Here is a 4,664-nt window from a genome sequence, read left to right as displayed (position 1 = left end):
ATGGGGGAGAAACGGAATTTCGGAGGACTGAGGAGGAAGGACTGGTCGTAGCGATTAGCGGTGAGGCTAAGGGGATTGACCCAGGATGAGGAGAAATGGGTGTTCTGAAGACCAGAGGTCATTGTGGCATGAATAGAAGAGCCTTATCTTGTTTGTATTTGTGAGTCATAGCCCTGCATTTCAAACGGGTGGTCTTCTTTGGGGTGTCGTCTGCAATGTTTGTATATGGAACTGCAATTTCGTCAAAGACGGAGGAACAGTGAACTATTGTGAGTCTCACCACTTCTGCTTTCGAAAGGAGTCAACAGCAGGCTGGGGGTGGGGGTGGGGGTGGGGGAGGAAGTGTTCTCTTGTTTTAAAATTGAAGATTAGTTTTGTGGTGCAGCTTTGATTATGTTTGCGAAATCGTTATTAGAGACGATCAGTAAATTCGAGGACTATGGAGGCGGTGGGGGTAATTTGTTGGATTAAAACCTTAAAAAAAAAAAAAGCGCTCGAATGGGTTTAAGAGTTGTTTATTGTCTGCAAGTTCAGAATACGGTGGTGTATTAGTTGTAAAACAAATACAGAAAGAGAGAGGGGGAGAAGGGGAGAAAGATGGGGTAGAAGGGGAGAGAGGGGGAGAGGGGGGAGAAAGGGGGGAGAGAGAAAGGGGGAGAGAGAAAGGGGGGGGGAGGCTATGACTATGCGGTGGGAGAAAGTATATTAAACGATTGGAGCAAGATTAGATTTGATAAAATCTTCAGAGACAAGATCTCTTTTTTTTAGTTTGGAAGTAAGATTAGGGGTCATGACCTTTATTGTTGGGTGCAAAGAAGGGAGGATGAAGTTATCCTCTGAAGGAGACTCTGTCTACACTGTTTTGCAACAGAGTTGACTCCATTAAGTAAGTGAAAGCATTCAAAAGATCTTTTACCAGTCTTTTGTTTTTATCTGATGTTGTTTCGCCACAAAATCCAAACAGTGATGGCATTAGACTAGGCGAAGACAAATTAAGTCTACGACTTAATTCCGTCCCGTCTATTCATCTACCCATTTTGACCACAGGGCTATCGAAACTTGAACCATTTGACTGAGAAACGAACCATCAGTGTGTGTTTGCCTTTCCAGTGCCAACTGAGTCGCCAAACAAGTTCGACGAATTATTAACAATACATTTCGATCTCAGTTCAAATTCCGCCGAGGTCGACTTTGCCTTTCAGCCTTTCGGAGGTCGATAAAGTAAGTACCAGTTGCGTACTGGAGTCGATCTAATCGACTTCCCCCTCCCCAAAATTTTGGACTTTGTGCCTACAATAGAAAAGAATATTTTAACATTTAAATCGTGTTGTATCACATTCAGTTGAGTAACATTAAACCTATATCTCTCTCTATCTCTCTTTCTATCTCTCTCCCTCTCTCGGTCGTTTTTCAATGGCGCCCCTGGAATTTTAAAATGTGCATTTTAAAACTTTAGAAAGTCCGTGCTAATGCTGGTTTTATTTACAATTTTCCTTTGTGATGAATGTGGTAAACAAAATAAGACAGACAATGGTTTGCCATACTTTTTGCGAAATTTTAAACTTTAAAGCAGTTTTTCAAAACAATTTCTTTGCGTAGTGTGTCCGTTAATTTTGTACATTGGATTTCCGAGAGGGAGAGAAAGAAAGACATACAGAATGAGAGACAGACAGACAGAGACAGAGGAAGAGAGGGTGAGAGAGAATTAGGGAGGGGGAAAGAGAGTGAGAGAGAGAGAAAGAGAAAGAGGGTAGGGAAGAGAGAGAAAGTGGAGAGGGAGAGAAGGGGCAGACGAAAAATCGTCTCAGTAGCGACCAGCAAAAACGTTAGTTGACAAATCTCTTAGTATAAGGCTGCAAGTGTACGTTATTGACAAGGCTTAACAATGCCGAAATGCATCTAGTATACTGGCTAAACGCTGCTGGGAGACGAGTTTTCGTCTGTTTCCGATATGCATCGCCTTTTTAAACACAATACATCCATAACAGATGTTATCTATGGATGAATACCGCAGTAAATTTGCCTTTCAACGATGTATTTACGATAAATATGTTACACAGATGGCAATTTTAATTTAACACTGCTTCACTTGCAGATACCCAAGCTACAATATTTGTAATAAGTTGTTGTAAAAACAAGATTATTAAAAAAAAAACACTGGTGGTAGAATAATTTATTGCGCATCAAATCAATTATCTAATTTTAATTAATTGTTTAATTAATAAAGGGAAATATTTTACAGCGTGGAAGGTGTTTATACGCCATTTAAGAAACACACAAAATCCATCAGTGTAGAATGTGATTTGAGGGAAATTTGGTAGCTATTTCTTGCAGATCTGACGGTACTTTGAGGTTCTTTTATTGAGAGTAAGAGATAATATATATTAGATATATATAAATATCTGTGTGGCAAGAAGCTTGCTTCCCAACTACATGGTACCGGGTTCAATCCCACTGCATGGTACCTTGGGCAAGTGTCTTCTACTATAGACTCGAGCCGACTAAAGCCTTGTGAGTGGATTTGGTAGATGGAAACTGAAAGAAGACCGTCGTATATCTATCTATCTATCTATCTATCTATCTATCTATCTATCTATCTATCTATCTATCTATCCATCTATCTATCTATCTGCTTGCCTGCTTGTCTGTTTGTCTGTCTGTCTGTCTGTATGTATGTATGCATGTATGTATGTATGTATTTGTGTGTCTGAGTTTGTCCCGCACCATCGCTTGACGATTGATGTTGCTGTGTTTACGTCCCTGTAACTTAGCAGTTCGGCAAAAGATGTGGATACAATAAGTAATAGGCTTGCAAAGAATAAATCCTGGGATCGACTTGTTCGACAAAAGGTGGTGCTCCAGCATGGCCTCAGCCAAATGACTGAAACAAGTAAAAGAATAAAAGAATAAAAGAATTTTACCTGGGTGCATATCTGTATAAAACAGGTCCCTAGTTTACCTGTTGTCGTTTCTAACTTATAAATACATGTGCACACATACACAGATACGCACGTGCACACACACACACACACGCACACACGCACGCGCACACGTCCTCGCGCAAATCTATCAACAAACCCCTCTTATTTAACAAGGTACATACCTGCCTACCTACATACCTGAATGATTACCAACTTATCTACCAACCTACCTACCTACCTATCTACCTAGTCGCATACGTGTGTGCGTGCGTGCGCCAGCGTCCGCGCGCTCGCGCTCGCGCGCGTGTGTACGTGTGTCCGCGTGTATCCTGCGCTTGTTTGTACATCTACCTACCTATCCAGCTAGCTACGTAGCAATCAAAATACCTGGCCAGGTAACTACCAATCTACCTACCAACTTATTTTACCCACCCACATACCTCCCTCCTCCCTCCCTACCTACCTTCAGTTCAACATTTCAAACGGGCAGGTGGGCGCCTATTTTATATTTTAAAAGGTCAAACAAGAAATCTTTTCACCTGGAAAGACTCGACAGCAGGTGCAACAGAGACTCTACTGAATTTATGTGCTTTCCTTGTTTTACTTTTATGCCACCTCTGTTATTGTTGTTGTTGTTGTGGTGGTGGTTGTTTTGTAGCAAAATGCGTATGATGGTGTGTGTGTGTGTGTGTGTGTGTGTGTGTGTGTGTGTGTGTGTGTGTGTGTGTGTGTGTGTGTGTGTGTGTGTGTGTTGATGTTAAAGTTATTGGGATTGTAAGTGTATTTGAACGAGGATGTCAGTAGTGAACAAGTCAGTCAATGGATAATTGCGTGAGAATATACACATACATGAATACATGCATACAGATACATTTATCCACATATATACATACACACACACACACACACACACACACACACACACACACACATATATATATATATATATACATAGAGATCCATATATACATATTTACATACATATACATACATAGATACTTATATCCCCACATACACATGTCTATACACAGACATATGTATATGTGTGTATATAATACTTACATACATGTGCGTGTGTATACATATATATATACATGTATATATATGCTTATATGCATACATAAATTCATACACATGAATATGTCTGTATGTAGCTATCAATCAATCAATCAATCAATCAATCAATCAATCAATCTGTCTGTCTGCTTGTCTATCTATTTATCTATCTATCTATCTATCTATCCATCTGTATCTATCTCACTATTAACGCATGCGCGCACCCAGGTACATACATTTACGTCTATCAGTTATGCGCGCGCGTATATACGTGTGCCCGCTCGCTCGTACGTGTGTGTGTGTGTGTATGTGTATGATTGCACACACACACACAAGCACGCGCGCGCGCACACACTATGCCTGCTGTTTGTCGAATAGTGTGAGCCGGTCCCCTGCCTCAGAGCTGTAGTTGTAGCTGCACGTCTTTGTTTCCCTCCGTCCCAGACATTGTACGCAAGCGACACACGGCTTTTGTAGCGATTGGGAACAAGCGGTTTCTATACCATCCTCCTTCCATGTCATTTAAGAAGCTTAGTCAACCAACCTGGTCGGCTTTTATACTCCTCCGCTCTCTCGCTCTCTCACTCTTTCTCTCTCGTTCACACCTCCTTCTTTCTCTATAAGTATATCTATGTGTGTGTGTGTGTGTGAATGTATATCTATCACTCTGTCTCCCTCTCTCTATCA

This window comes from Octopus bimaculoides, chromosome 6 (genome assembly GCF_046866305.1).
Source record: "Octopus bimaculoides isolate indiv1 chromosome 6, ASM4686630v1, whole genome shotgun sequence".
In the NCBI taxonomy this organism is placed as follows: Eukaryota; Metazoa; Mollusca; class Cephalopoda; order Octopoda; family Octopodidae; genus Octopus; species Octopus bimaculoides.
This window is presented reverse-complemented; position numbering follows the sequence as displayed.